This window comes from Lepidochelys kempii, chromosome 24, assembly GCF_965140285.1.
Source record: "Lepidochelys kempii isolate rLepKem1 chromosome 24, rLepKem1.hap1, whole genome shotgun sequence".
NCBI classification, from domain to species: domain Eukaryota; kingdom Metazoa; phylum Chordata; order Testudines; family Cheloniidae; genus Lepidochelys; species Lepidochelys kempii.
Window position 1 is genome coordinate 17016505 of NC_136403.1, and position 16090 is coordinate 17032594.

Below are 16090 nucleotides of genomic sequence, written 5' to 3' on the forward strand. Positions count from 1 at the left end.
CATGGAACAGCTTCCCTATGAGGAGAGATTAATAAGACTGGGACTGTTCAGCTTGGAAAAGAGACGACTGAGGGGGGATAGGATTGAGGTCTATAAAATCCTGACGGGTGTGAAGAAAGTAAATAACACAAGAACTAGGAGTCCCCAAATAAAAGTAACAGGCAGCAGGTTTAAAACAAACAAAAGGAAGTATTTCTTCACACAACGCACAGTCTACCTGTGGAACTCTTTGCCAGAGGATATTGTGAAGGCCAGGACTATAACAGGGTTCAAAAAGAACTGGATAAATTCAGGGAGGATTGGTCCATCAATGGCTATTAGCCAGGATAGGCAGGGATGGTGTCCCTAGCCTCTGTTCGCCAGAAGCTGGGAATGGGCAACGGGATGGGTCACTTGATGATTCCCTGTTCTGTTCATTCCCTCTGGGGCACCTGGCACTGGCCACTGTTGGAAGACAGGATACTGGGCTAGATGGACCTTTGGTCTGACCCAGTCTGGCCGTTCTTATGGAGAAATGGGGGCTATTTGGAACTACAAATAAGCGGATACATAGTTGGTTAAACAACTGCAAACAATGAGTGACTGTTAATGGAGAGACATTGGATTGGAGGGAGGTCCCAAGTGGGGCTCCAGAGGGATCTGTTCTGGTCCCGTGTTGTTTAACATCTTTATCAATAACCTGGATGTAGGACTAGTGAGCAGACTGATCACATCTGCAGATGACACAAAGCTGCCGGGAGCTGCCAACGCTTTGGAGGATGGAGCTAAAATTCTGAGGGATCTTGATAAATTGGAGAACTGGGCTGTAGACGAGACAATGAAATTCATCAAGGACAAATGGAAGTTGCTTCACGTAGGGAAGAAAACCAAATACAGGATGGGGAAGAACTGGCCGGGCAGCAGCACCGCTGAGAAGGAGCTGGGAGTTGGGGTGGATCACAACTCGACAGGAGTCAGCAATGCGATGCTGTTGCAAAAAAAAAAAAATGCATTTTTAGGTCGCATTACCAGACGCAGAACATGCAAGTCACGGGAGGTGCCAGTCCCGCTCTGCTCGGCGCTGGCTAGGCCTCAGCTGGAAGACTGTGTCCAGTTTCGGTCACCAATGTGTAGAAAGGATGCAGAGAAACTGGAAAGGATCCGGAGGCAAGGGAGAAAGATGATCAAAGGGATGGAACGCAAGCCCGAGGGGCACAGCCTGAAGGAACTGGGTGCGGTTAGCTTGGAAAAGAGACTGGGGGAGGGGGACATGATCGTGGTTTTCAAGTACTTGAAAGACTGCCAGAAAGAAGCTGGAGAAAAGTCATTCTCTCTGGCCCCAGAGGGCAGGACAAGGGGCAACGGGTTCAGACTGCGGCAGAGTCGATCGAGATTAAATCTCAGGAAAAACTCCCCAGCTGTGAGAGCAGTCCGACAATGGACCAGACGCCCAGGGAGGTCTTGGAAGCTCCTTCACTGGAGGGGTTTGGGAGGAGGCTGGACAGCATCTGTCTGGGATGGGTTAGACCCCACAAATCCTGCATCTTGGCAGGGGTTGCACTAGGTGACCCCTGCGGTCCCTTCTCACCCTGTGGGTCTGTGATTCTAGGATTCGCTAAAACATCCTGAGATTTAATGTGAACATCATGACGGCCCCCTGTCCCTGAAATTCGCTAATCAATCCGAGATTTGCTCTAAGGATCTGAGATTGGCTTTTAAAATCAACCGATTTGTGCTTTGTCTCCGCACACCCTGTTTGCGGCCCATTGGGTCATTCCTCCCGCTCCCCCACCCCCCCACCCTTCCCTACTTAAAATCTCCTCTCAGCTCCTGAGGGGGGAGCTGCTTCCCTCCTGCAGCACCCTTGATTGGCTGCCCTTCTCCAGGAGGCGGAGCAAGGAGGCAGGGTAGCCAATCAGAGGGGGGTTCCCCCTCTGGGCAAGGCTGGAGTTCTGCAGCCTTGGGGCCGGTCACTGGCGCAGTGAGCTGGGCAGGTCTCAGCCTGGATCCCCCGTAGCCCATGGACGCCCCGCCCCACCAGAGCAAGGTGGGATGGGCCCTGCTCCCCAGGGCTGGAGGGGCAGAGGCCGGCCTCAAGAGATGCAGCCTCCATCCTCATCCATGGGGGGCTGCCCTGTCCTCGTGCAGTGTCTAAAAGCCCCAGTGGTCTGTTGTCCACAGAGCTCCATGGGAGGCGGGGGCCATGGAGTGAGCACAGCTGGAGAATGGGAGAGAAGTTTGCACATATGTGCTCCCTCTCATAGAATCATAGAATATCAGGGTTGAAAGGGACCTCAGAAGGTATCTAGTCCAACCCCCTGCTCAAAGCAGGACCGATCCCCAGTTAAATCATCCCAGCCAGGGCTTTGTCAAGTCTGACCTTAAAAACTTCTAAGGAAGGAGATTCCACCACCTCCCTAGGGAACGCATTCCAGTGTTTCACCACCCTCCTAGTGAAAAAGTTTTTCCTAATATCCAACCTAAACCTCCCCCACTGCAACTTGAGACCATTACTCCTTGTTCTGTCATCAGCTACCACTGGGAACAGTCTAGAGCCATCCTCTTTGGAACCCCCTTTCAGGGAGTTGAAAGAAGCTATCAAATCCCCCCTCATTCTTCTCCTCCGCAGACTAAACAATCCCAGCTCCCTCAGCCTCTCCTCAAAAGTCATGTGTTCCAGACCCCTAATCATTTTTGTTGCCCTCCGCTGGACTCTTTCCAATTTTTCCACCTCCTTCTCGTGGTGTGGGGCCCAAAACTGGACACAGTACTCCAGATGAGGCCTCACCAATGTCGAATAGAGGGGAACGATCACGTCCCTCGATCTGCTGGCAATGCCCCTACTTATACATCCCAAAATGCCATTGGCCTTCTTGGCAACAAGGGCACACTGTTGACTCATATCCAGCTTCTCGTCCACTGCCACCCCTAGGTCCTTTTCTGCAGAACTGCTGCCGAGCCATTCGGTCCCTAGTCTGTAGCTGTGCATGGGATTCTTCCGTCCTAAGTGCAGGACTCTGCATTTGTCCTTGTTGAACCTCATCAGATTTCTTTTGGTCCAATCCTCCAATTTGTCTAGGTCCCCCTGTGTCCTATCCCTACCCTCCAGCGTATCTACTTCTCCTCCCAGTTTACCCTCTGGGGTATCTATAACTGCCCTGTCTGCAATGCCTGTCCACCCTGCCCCCCAAACCTGCCCCGTGGAGAAGGGGAAACCCCCGGGGTATCTGTAACTGTAGTAGCAGGATTTTATGTCTGTAGTTTGTATAATTTAGAATGAAGGACAAAGAATAATAATACAGCATGTATGATTTGACCATATTCTGCCAGCCACCCTTTCTGAAAGCAGGAAGGAATGGCCTCGTGGGTCATTGGTAAAAATGCATCAGCCAGAATCTTTTGTCTGAAGCTGATTTCAAGGCAGTAATAGATCCGTAGGGTCACCACTTTGTTGTAGGTTTAAAATGAGCATTTTGAAATAGGTAGAAGTATGCAATGATTGTTTTCTCCTGCATTGCAATTTGATGTTCCTGTTCAAATGTTCTGTGTAAATCAATCCTGTTTTGCGTGTGAATGAGGAATGCGTGTGTTAGAAAAGCGTGAAGGCCGTCACCAGACCAGATGTTCTAGGGAGGAACTGAGGATAGATGTAAAGGTGACAGAAGATTGCAACACACCCCTATTGAGATGTCAGAGGAGGGCAGATTGATGACTCTAAAAGATGGGGCAGGAACTTGTTAATGGGGACAAGATAGTTGTGATCAAACCCAGCATGGGGTAACTCCCTGAGAGATGGGTGAAGGAACAAGATAAAGGATGAGGAGAACAATTTAAGAAAATGAGCACTCGTCAAATGGCGATTGATCACAGCATGATGGTGCAAAACTCATTGGTCCCAATGAAGGAGAATCACTATATAAACAGGGGGCCTTGCCATGAAACTTTGGGTTCGTCCTGCCAAGACTTCCCCGGAGCATCGTGTCACAACCGACAGAACCCGGCTCCTCCCTCCCCTTGATCAACCTAGCTGGACACTAGATTGGTCCATACTTTGGACTGGTAACTATGACTTTAACTATAACATCGACTGGTGGGACAGTTTGGGTGTGGGAGGGGGTATGTTTGATTAAAAGCATATGCTAATTGTTGTATGTCCAATAAATGCAGCGTGTTGCCTTTTCCCCTGAAAAAGATTCTATGTGCTTCTTATAAGCAAAACATAACTGCCCCCTCTGCAATGCCTGCCCTCCTTTCACTCCAAAATGGCCCCCATGGGGAAGGGGAAAGTTCCATTTCCCACCATCCCTCTGCTGCCCTCAGGTGCTCTTGGGAAGGAGGCTGAGAGATGAGGGCTGGGGAACCCACTGCTGTACGTGGCCCCCTGAGCCGACGCCTCCAGTGTTGTGCCCAGGGTGGGGAAGACCTGGGGTGGGACGCTGCTCGGGCTTGAGGGGCACCGGCAGAGCTGTGGGGGCGGGGAGCCCAGGGCTGGGATAATAAAGGACTGCGTGTCAAGATTAAGGGGCACCCCAGTCTCCACAGACCATCCAGCTCCCTCCCGCACCCTAGTTCCACTCACCCCTACACCTGCAGAGTGGGGGCCTAGCACCAGGCTCTCCTACCGTGCAGCCTGGATTCCTCACGGTTTGTGACTCGGAGCCTCGGGAAGCGGCATGCATAGGAATGTGAGCGCAGAAGTAATCGCTAGTAGGGGCTGTTGCGGGGAGATGCTGTCTCAGAAACCCCAGCACCAGCATCCTGCCGACTTCCTCTCTCTCTGGCTGGGGCTGCCTGTGGCTTCCTTGCAACAGAGGCAGGCTGCATCTTGCTTGTGGGGCTGGAAATAGAACCCAGGAGTCCGGGTCTCTGAGCCCTTTTACAGCTCACTCTCCTCCCAGAGCTGGGACAGAGCCCAGGAGTCGTGATTACCTGCCTCCAGCCCCCACTCTAATGCACTAGACCCTGCTGCCTACCCAAAGCCAGGGACAGAACCCAGGAGTTCTGGTGTGACATTGCACTCCATATGTTTATGGAAATATGCTTATGAGTGTGAATATAATGTAACTGGAATACGCTTTATGCAAAAGGTCTCTTGTAAGGTATCATTACAAAGTTTATAATCTGCTGAGTGTGGTTATCCTATTTGTATGAATGTGCCATTCTTGTATCTGAAGCTAGAAATAGGAAGTATTACTCTGAAGTCCTATTGTAATTATGCAAAATGTGGGCCATTAATGGTGGTTTAGAATCTTGATGGCTCCCACTGACCAGGAAACTTGGTTGTAAATGGCTCTGTTTACCTGTAAGCCTTCCTGTGAGTCAGACCAGAAAGAATGGAGGCTTGGGGGGTCTCACAGGACATGTGACCCTGTCACCTGGTACTCGAATCCACCTTAAACCTGGTGCCTTTCCATTTAGAAGGAGGGGTGGGGACCCAGAGAGAAAAAGGTTCCTGCCTTGTTCCAAAACCATAAGAGGGGATGGAACAGAACAAAGGGGGCTGCAATCATGAGAACTACTAGTTACCACCTGAGCTGGAACTAACAAGGACTGTACCAGGGGAGAGGATTAGGCCTAGACTAGGAAGGAGTCTGGTCTGTGAAAGAAGCTCCTTGGAACATCTCTGAGGGTGAGATTTACCTGTATTCAGTTTCTTAAATGTATTAGGCTTAGACTTATGTGTTTTGTTTTATTTTGCTTGGTGACTTACTTTGTTCTGTCTGTTATTTCTTGAAAGCACTTAAGTTCTACTTTTTATACTTAATAAAATCACTTTTATTAATTAACCCAGAGCAAGTGGTTAATACCTCGGGGAGCAAACAGCTGTGCATATCTCTCTATCAGTGTTATAGAGGATGGACAATTTATGAGTTTACCCTGTCTAAGCTTTGTACACAGTAAAATGGATTTATTTGGGGTTTGGATCCCATTGGGAGCTGGGTGTCTGGGTGCTGGAGATAGGTGACCTATGGAGTAGTTTTTGGTTAAAGCCTGCAGCTTTGGGGGCATGGCCCAGACCTGGGTCAGGGTTGCAGCAGGCTGGTGTGTCTGGCTCAACAAGACAGGGTTCTGGAGTCCCAGACAGTCAGTGGAAAACAGGCTCAGAGGTTCAACAGGCTCAAATTCAGCACATCAGGTGACAGTCTCAAGGGGGTCTCTGTGACGGAACCCGTCACAGTGGTGTAGTCGAACAGGCTATGTGCATAGCTGATTGCTTTGACACAATGGTAAGGATTTTAAGTGAGTTTTAAGTGTGTTGGCTGGAGAATAGACAAAGCGGTTACCAGTTTATTTTCTGTTTGCTTATTTTGGGTAAGGGAAATAGGGACAGAAAAGTAAGAGTGAAACTCAGAAGAAGCTAGAACTGCACCAGTTGCAAGTTGTTAGGAAGGAAAGAGAGAGCCAGCAAGTCCTTGAGTTCAAAGACAAAGAACTTGAGGCCCAGAAACAGAGTCAAATCAAAGTACAAAAAGCTGCCCACCAGCTAGATCTGGAGTTAAAAGACAGAGAAATACAGGCCCAAATTGAGACCCAGAAGCATGAACTGGCTGTAATGGAGTGGAAGAGGTGCACAGAGACCTGTATCCCAGTCATAAATATAGAGGGAAGAGTAGCCTAAAATTCCTCCTTGGCAGCTGTACTAAATTACCTTACCTGTAAGGGGATAAACAGTTCCATAACCTAGTTAGCACCTGACCAAAAGGACCAATGAGGAACGAAGATACTCTCAAATCCGGGGAGGTGGGGGCGGGGAGAAGGGGGCTTTCTTTTTGGTTCCCTCTCAGGACAGACAGAGAAGCCAAGCAGGTAAAACATCTCCTGAAAATATACCTGGAATTTACTATGTAAAATTACAGCAATTGTAAGTAAAGGCAAGGAAATGCGTTAGGTTATCTCTTGTTTTAGCTTGTGAATTTTCCTATGCTACAAAGGTAGTTTTATTCCTGTTTTTGTAACTGAAACTGAGCCAGAGGGGAATCCTTTATGTTTAAATCTTTTTATTACCCTGTAAAGTTACCTTCCATCCTGATTTTGTGGTGTGATTCTTTTACTTTTTCTTTATAAATAAAGTTCTTCTTTTAAGAACCTGATTGATTTCGGTGTCCTGAAGACAAAGGGTCTGGTCTGTGCTCACATTGGGAACTGGGTGCTGGAGACAGGTGACTTGCTGAGTTGTTTTTGTTTAAAGTCTGCAGCTTTGGGGGTGTGGAGCAGACCCGGATCTGTGTTGCAGCAGGCTAGCGTGTCTGGCTCAACAAGGCAGGGTTCTGGAGTCCCAAGCCAGCAGGGAAAACAGGCTCAGAGATAACTTCAGCACCTCAGGCGACAGTCCCAAGGGGATCTCTGTGACCGAACCTGTCACACCTGGCTCTGAGACCCTCTACACCTCAGTCTCCTCCTAGAGCTGTGGATGGAACCCAGGAATCCTGGCTACCTGCCCCCGATCCCAGCTCTATCCCTTTATTACTGCTTTTTGCAGTCCTACAATAATATTTGAACGCTAGCAGCTCACACCTCTTATTGTATTGAACACGCTGCAGACACTAATCACTCACCTCGAGCTGAGAGGCAGCCGCCTCCGGGGTGGGGCAGCTGGGGAACAGCCGCACAGCGACACTGTCCAGGGGTTGTTCACCTGGAGCTGAGATGCGTCCACCTCTGGGGTGGGGCAGCTGGGAACAGCGCACTGGAACAGCAGATGCCTGGTTAGGACGGCGAGCGAATCCCAACTCCAATGGGAAGAGCCGGATGTGTGCGGAGACCTGCCTGGCAGGGAGCAGGTGCAAGTGTCAGGGCGAGGGCTGGGGTGAGATGTGAGATTTCAAGACAGGAAGGGGAAGTCAGTTTGTGAATCTGGCCCTAGCCCGTCTTGCACAAGCTGGTTCCAGTCCTGGAGATCTCGGGGCCATTGATGCAAGACGGAGATTGTCACAGACACAGGCCAGCTCCCACCGACAGCCGGCTTCCAGCCCCCACGTGGGAAGACTGGCTGGGGGTGGGAGGAATGGGGCATGGGGCCTTTCCCCTCCAGGGGGTGCTGGCTCCGATCTGCCCCAGGGTGGGACACTATCTGGCTCCACAGTGTGGGAATGGGATTCGGGGTCCTTCCCCGCTACGGTCTCTCAGCAGGGGACACACCAGCAGATCGGAGCCGGTCCACTGAGCGCAGATGTTTGCTTTCTGTCTCTCGGTTCCTCAAACGCCTCACGGGTCACTGAGTCTGGGGATTCCCTTGTGAATTCCCGGCTGGATCAGGAGAGGCAGCTGGATTCCACGGCCTGCCACAGACTCCATCCTTCGACTTAAGAGGTGAGACACAGCTCTGAATCTGGCCTGGGTCCTGGGGGCTGTTTACACAGGGACCTCTCCCCGGCGTGGAGATGTGGCTGCCTCTGGGGTGGGGCGTGGGGGCTGTTTATACAAGGACTCCTTGCCCGGTGTTGAGATACACAAGGGTTTGGGAGAAACCGATAACTAAAAGAAACACAGGAACCCCTAGGGGCATTGGGACCAGCCCCAACGGCTGGGCCCTTTCGAGTCTCCCACCCCAGCCAGACCCTGGCCCGCTCTGTCCCAGGCCAGCGGCACGTCAGCTCTGCCCCCCTGCGTGTGGGCACCGGTGGCTGTGCTGGGAAGCTGGTCGCTGAGTGGATCTTGCACAACAGGAAGTTTCCAATGGGTGAGTTGGCTTCATCGGCGAGAGCCGCAAGTGTGACAAGGCGGGGTGTTTTGTTTTGTTTTTTCAATGGCTTGCATGCAGAGGGTGTGGGACTCAGTTTCCCTGGGTGTTACTGGTTTAACGAGGTGGTGGGAGAGGGAGTTTGTTGGTACAGAGGGCCCAATGGCCTGGAGAATGGATACCCCAGTGACTGGTGACCTGATAAGCGGGAGGCCGAGCTCGGGAGTCACAGCTGGTTCTGGCCAGCGGGAGGACAATGGGCTGCGGGGAGAGGACCCCGGTGACCTGACCAGCCGGTTCCAGACAGAGGGGAAACAAAGGATGGATGAGAGGAGAGGCTGGGAGAAGAGGGGCCCAGGCAGCCTGTCTACCTGGGACAGAAGACACAGGACAGAGGTGGGGCTTGGATGATGGTGATGTCAGATGCCCAGCTGGAAGGAGGGGGTCTCTGGGCTAGGAGGAGAGAGCAGCCAGAGCCCACCTGGAGGTGGGACAGATCTAGATGTACGGTGCTGAAGGAGGCCAAGCCTGAGGCCCTGAGAGTTTCCTGTGCTGGGTTCAGATGCTCAATAAACCCCCCTGTGTTACGCTGGCTGAGAGTTGCTCCAGGCTAGAGAACAGGGCGACATTATTCCCTCGGGGAGTGGAGGTCCCGGGGGTCCAGAGCGAGTGGACTCCCTGAGTGGGTCCATGGCGAGAGACAGGTGTGCTGAAGCTCAGAGAGGTGCGGTTCCAGGAAGTGGAGTGGCTTGACCCCCGAGAAGGGCTGTCGCACTGAAGGGGTTTCCTCCCAGGGACCGTACGGAGCCGACAGAGAGCTCGAGTCCTGTGAGTCCGTGACAACTGGTCCCATTGAACAGTGGGGTGCAGCTGCTTGGACATAGGTCCCCAGCCAGTGGGGGAAGGAGAGAGCCCGGGGCAGATTCCTGCTGGGACTGTGGCTGCCAGGTCTAGTGGGTTAGAACTTGCTGCGCTGGATTCATGCGGATCAGGGCAGACCCCTGGTCGCTGGGGTAAGCTCCGGGGCAGGAACCCCGGGGCCCGGGCCGGCCCCTAGTTTGGTGTGTTACATTCTGCCTCTGGTTAATCACTATTTGGTTTCCGACTCTTTTTAGTTAGCTGCCCAGCAGGTTTCCCTCCGTTGCTGTTAAATAGATGCCCCACCTGGAGGTGGCCACATCTCAGTGCCAGCCGGGGAAGGGATCCCTATATAAACAGCCCCCACTCCCCACCCCAGAGGTGGCCGCATCTCAGCGCTTGGCGACGGATCCTTGTTCATTGTACTGAGCTCAGTATTTGACTCATGTTTTTCCTGGGTCTTGGGAATTACCAGGTTCAATCAGACTCCAGAAAAAAGAGATTCTCTCGGAAATCTTGGAGCCCCAAAGTTGCAATCGAAACCTGACATGACTGGTAACATGAGGATCCTGGTAACTGTGGTCCGTCTCTTATTGCTATGCTCTTTGAGGGTAAGTGTTAATTGCCAGTCATTATCTGTCTGTCTATCCCTATACACCCCCTCTATCTATCGATCGATCGATCTCTGTTAATTCAAATGTCCATTTTTTTCTGTACCCTGAAGATATTTTAAATCATGGGAGGTGGGCCTGGTAATTGAAAAATTTGGGATTTTGTTGTGTGAAAAATTCCTAGCCAATGAATTTTTTCCAGTGACCATTTGTTTTAAACGGCCGACGTCTCTGTGAAACATTTGGAAAACCCCAAAGTCTCGCTGTGATTATTTTTTTAAGAAACAGAGAGATTTCCACAAAACATTTATTTTAAAAAACAACCAAAATTTTGTGCAGTAATTTTAATACGAACAAAACATAATTAACATTATTATATAAAATAGATTATGTATATACACTCTCCCTCTCTCTCTCTCTCTCCATAGTAACATAAAAGTCGGCATAATTAGATACTCTCTATATCAGGGGTGGCCAACTTGTGGTTCCGGAGCCCCATGCGGCTCTTCAGACGTTAAGATGCGGCTCCTTGTACAGACACCGACTCCGGGGCTGGAGCGACAGATGCCAACTTTCCAATGTGCCAGGGGGTGCTCCCTGCTCAGCCCCTGGCTCTGCCACAGGCCCCGCCCCCTCCCCTGAGCCTGCCGTGCCCTTGCTTCTCCCCCCGAGCCTCCTGCATGCCCCAAAACAGTGATCGGGAGGTGCAGGGAGGGAGCAGGTGAGCTGATGGGGGGCTGCTGGCGTATTACTCTGGCTCTTTGGCGATGTACATTGGTAAATTCTGGCTCCTTCTCAGGCTCAGGTTGGCCACCTGAGTATACACCTATATACTGTGTATGTGTATGTATATATATATAATAACATTATAGTATAATACATATATTCAGATATAGAGATTGAGGTATATATCTACATAAAATAATGAACATAATTGATTAGCATTTCTCCAAAGACTGAACACTTGCTCACGTGCTAAGACCTTGTATGACTTTGTGTAATTGCGCCTTCCGGTGGATCCCTCCAGAACAGTCTATTCCTCCTGCCCCATCTCTCCCATGCAGGATTCCTCCACGTTCAGGCCGCAAACCACCCCTGGATTGGAGAGGGGATCTGTCTTGATCCATGGAGCAAGCGGACGTCTTCTGGGGGAAAACCATCGCTGCCACCATCCTCTACAGGGAGTTGTTGGAGGAGGCGTGGGGCCACTTCTGGTTGCTGGGGGACCTGGAGAAGGTGGGCTGCTAGCTGGGCATCGAGGATGTGACAGATGGGGACAGGGGCTGCAATTATCTGCACATCACCAGGGCAAAATCATTCCAGCACAGCTAGGGAGCAACACAGCCTGCACTCATCATCACGGGTATCCCACCGCTGCCACCTGAGCCAACCAGTCCCCTGCCCTGCGGCAGATTGGAGCCGGCACCCGTAGAGGGGAAAGGCCCCGTGTTCCATTTCCCACCTCCCTGACTCAGCCAGACCCCTACTCCGGGGCTGAATTGGAGCTGGCGCCCCCTAGAGGTGAAAACCAAAGGCCTCATCTCCCAAGCGAACACCCATCCTCTCCTTGGTCTCGCAGAGCTGACGGAGCAGCTGGTGCTGGGGGTTCCCGAGGTGCTGCTGCCCGGCAGCCGATGAACATAACCTGCCAGGCTCCAGGGAACTGCTCCAGGACCCCTCCCCAGATCACCTGGATGAGAGGGTTCAGCTCCAGAGACAGGGATCTCTCAGTCTCCCTGGCGAACAGCAGCATCTCCTACAGCTCTGTGATAAATGAGGTAGCTTTCCTTCATGGACAGCCAGCCAGTTAGCTGTAATATCTCTCTTGGTAGCTGTTCTCTGCTTGCTTTACCTGTAAAGAGTTAAAAAAGTCCCCCAGGTAAAGAAAAGGACACCAGAGCAAAAGAGCCAATGGGAAGGCGAGACCTTTTTAAAATTGGGAAGAAAGCTTTCCCTTTGTGGCTTGGTTGCTCTTCTCTGGAGTAGAAGGAATGCTGTGTAAAGTTTGAACCAGACATAAAAATCATCAGATCGTATCTAGAACTACTTTTAACAACCCAAATATGTAAGTAAGTTAGGAATGTTTGGAAAGACGCAATTAGGTTTATTTCTGTTTATTTTTTAAGGCTTGTGGACTCCTCTGTGCTAAACCCCAGATGCTTTTGTTGGCTTGTAACCTTTAAGGTGAACCCCCAAGAAAGCTAGTTTGGGTGCTTGATTTTTGGAATTGCTCTTTTAAAATCTAGCAAAAGCCTAAACTCCAGATGTATTTTCTTTCTTTTCGTTTTTAATAAAATTTAAGTTTTTTTTAAAAAACAGGATTTGGATTGTTGTGTCCGAAGAGGTTTGGGTCTACGCTGTTTGATTAGCTGGTGGCAACAGCTAATTTCCTTTGTTTTCTTCTCAGCTCTTCCCCGGAGGGTGGGTAAAAGGGCTTGAGGGTATCCCACAGGGAGGAACTCCCAAGTGCTCTTTCCTGGATCCAAAGGTGTTTTTTTTTTGCATTTGGGTGCTGGGAGTGTTTACCAAGCCAAGTCAGAGAAAAGCTGTATTAAACTCCCAAGGTTATAAGCCTAGAGTGGCAAGTATTTTTTAAAATCCTTGTGGGCCCCCATCTTCTGTGCTCGAAGTGTCACGGTGGGGATTCAGCTTTCACAAGGTCCGTGCTCAGCTTCACCCTAGCCCCAGGGGACCAGAGCAAAGAGCTCGTCACGTGCCCCATGGTCGGGGTCTCCACCCGTAGAAACCTCTGGCTCCAGGTTGGCTGTCAGTGACCCCCCCATCCAGCTCCAGGAGGGGAGTGTATTCTAGTGATTAGACTGGGGGGGCTGGGAGCCAGGACTCCTGGGTTCTAGCCTTGGCTCTGGGAGGGGAGTGGGGTCTAAAGGTGAAAGCAGGGGGAAGGAAACGCTTTAGCATCTGAAGTATAGCACCCAGCTCCAGCAACAAACGGGAAACAGCAAATCAAGCAAGAGTCACTTCCAAGCCCTGAGCTGCTAACTGGCTCCCCCTAACTGAAGCCAGGCTCCCGGCCCCGGCCCAGGCTCTGCAGCTGCCACCTGTCATCACATGGGTCTGCAAGGGGGCGTTATGGCGGCTGGATTCCTCCTGGCATATCACCAGGTGTTCCCATGGGTGAGTGCCCACCCGTCTGTGCCACACAGACCATTAGCTACGTTGTGGAGGCCTTGGCTGGGACCAGCTTGCGGGGGGCCCTGCAGGTCAGCTCCTGAGCCCAGGGGGAGGAGGCCATCAGCACCCTGAGCTGAGTGAGGACGGGGGCCCCTGGATCTTCTGCCTCGGCTCCAACCCCCATGGGTTGTACGCTGTACTGCTGAGCCCACCGGAAACAGGTGAGAGCCCCTCCCCCCTAGGGGCACAGGCTCTGACCTGGCCCAAGGGTGGGGACTGGCTGGCTCAGGGGGTGGGGAATGGGGCATGGGGCCTTTCCCCTCTAGGGGGACCAGCTCCAACCCAGCCCCAGGGCAGGGGCTAGCTGGCTCGGGCAGGGGTTGCAGGGATCTATCCCAGGTTCTCAGAGTGTTCCTGCTCCCACAGGTGGCCTCACTCGGGCATTTATCGAAATCAGCAGCAAACTTGTCTATTACCTGACCCTGCTCTATTACAGACGGTAACTCAGCTACCGACCCACCTACCAACCCGCTTAGCTGCCTACTAACCTACTTAACATCCTACTCACCCATCCACCTACCGACGTACCTCCCTACCAACCTACTCATCCACCCACCTACATACCCACCAGCCTATCTACCTATTAGCTACTTTTCTACTTATCAACCTATCTACTTAACAAACTACCTACCTACCTCTCTGCCTAGCCAGCTGGCTGGCCTTTCATCCATCCCCTCTCTCTCTCTCTCTCTCTCTCTCAGGATACCCAGCTGCTGTTGTGGAAGCAGAAGGAAGGACAGACCTGGTGCCAGGAAATCCGTGGTTACCAACTCAGGCATATAGATGGGGCTGTTCCTCTGCTGCCGGAAAAGCTGAGCTAAAAACCGACTCTCACTGGAAAGGGGAAATGAGAAATGAGACTTCACCTGGGGGACGGCCACCCTGCCTCAGACCCATCTAGCCCAGTATCCAGCCCCCTCCCTGCTGACCCAGATCTGTCCCATAAGCCTGGAAGCACATGGAAGCTGCTTGTAATATTTTTATGACTATTATATATTGTCTGTTTTCCCAATAGTTATTATGCTGTTTTTCCTATGTCTATGATGGCTGATAGGAGCTCAGATACTCCAGTGATGAACGTGGTAAAAGGACACAGAGAGAATTGAACGGGATAGAATAGAATACCCATATTTACTGATCCTCACAAGAGAATGCAGAAACCAACGACTGTGGTTGATTGTTCCCAACTAGAAACAGAAATCAACGACTGTGAAGATTGTTCCCAACTAGAAACTTTGTTCTGGTGAAGAATGCAGATTCAGTCACACCAAAACTTTTGTGAATTTTTGTGTTGATTTTGTTGAATTTTTCCTGTTGGGGTGGCGGGGGGGGGGAACCTCCCCAAATTCTGAACAGAATCAAAATGTTCCATTTCGACATTTGCCAAAAGAGAAGTTTAGATGTTTCTGTGCGAACCCTGGTTTTGTTTAGAAATGTGGTTTAATTTTTCTTAAAGGCATGAAAAAAATATTTTGCAAAGTGCTCAAAATTGAAATGGAATATTTCTTTCGAGCCAGAATTTTCCCCCCAACTTTTTGGGGTCCACAAATTTCAAAACCAAGTTTTTTTGGCTCAGTCTGAAATGAAAAGTAATAAAACCTTTGGTTTTGGTTTGACCCAAAATGATCCCCCCAGATTTTCAGTATGCTGAAAAATTCAATAAATTTTAGTTTTTGTTTCAGTTGAACCAATTTTTTGTTTTTTGACTTTACGGTTTGTGGAAAATTTTGAAAAAATCCTTTTTCTTTCAGATCAAAATTAATTTATTTTTTAAATTTGGTTTGCCAAAAATGTAGAAAGTTTTTGGTTTTGGTTTGACCCAAAATGAATGATTTCCCCCTGACTTTTTTGGGATTCCCAGTGAACTAAAATTTTTGCTCTTCTTCCGGCTGTATCCTGGCCCTCTGCAGAGCCGGCCAAAGCGGTCAGACCAAGCTGAAAGGGAAGAGAGGACGATGGAGGATGTGGTTGATTCATAAATGGGATAGTCAGAGAGACAGTCTGCTGGGGCACAGACAGAGCCCCCAGTCCCAGTGGGATGTGGGGGTAATCTGGGATAAGATGGGCCAACTGAACTGTAGCTCAGAGAGCAATAGCTGTATCTCTTTCCTTGTTGTGCTGACTCCTGCAGTTCAGATTAAACGACACTTTGTTTGGAAAAGGTGGCTGCTTCCTGTCCCCGGGTCCACGCCCTGGTGTTGGCTCCCCAGGGGAAAGCGGGTGGGTCCTGAAACCCGTCGGAGCTGGCTGAGCAATCACGGCTGGTGTCCACAGGCTGCAACTGGCACCCGCTCTGAGAGGGGGAAATGGGGCGATTCCAGCCCCAGCAGGTGCAGGCTGGAGAATTAAAGCCTGGAAGGGAGCACTTGGATAGAGCTGCTGAAGGGGGCAGGGGTGCAGCCAGCCCTGGGCTGTGACAGGGCCCATCTAGCCTGGTATCCCGCCCCCTAACTGGCGCCCCAGAGCAGCCCCTTGGGACAATCTAGCCCGGTACCCCACCCTCTCCCTGCTGCTCCAGATTAGCCCTGTGGGCCCATCTAGCCTGCATCCCACTGTGACAATTTTCTAATCACACAAAACCAACCCCCCTTGCCCCGCCCCCTGTCCTGCCCCTTCCCTGAGGCATGCCCCGCCCCTTCTTTGAGGCCCTGCCTCCCACTCACTCCCATCCCCCTTCCCTCCCTTGCTTGCTCTCCCTGACCCTCGCTCACTTCCACTGGGCTGGGGCAGGAGGTTGGGGTGCGGAAGGGGCTCAGGGTGTGAGCTCTGG

The 16090-nt window shown here is 51.1% G+C and overlaps 1 long non-coding RNA gene across 1 annotated transcript; it reads left to right on the forward strand.

Moving 5' to 3' along the window:
- The first annotated feature begins 8204 nt into the window (after window positions 1-8204).
- LOC140902525 (uncharacterized) lies at window positions 8205-12388 on the forward strand. The gene is made up of 3 exons (XR_012156083.1): window positions 8205-8289; window positions 9993-10128; window positions 11193-12388. It is a non-coding gene; the product is annotated as an uncharacterized LOC140902525 (long non-coding RNA).
- Window positions 12389-16090: the final 3702 nt, after the last annotated feature.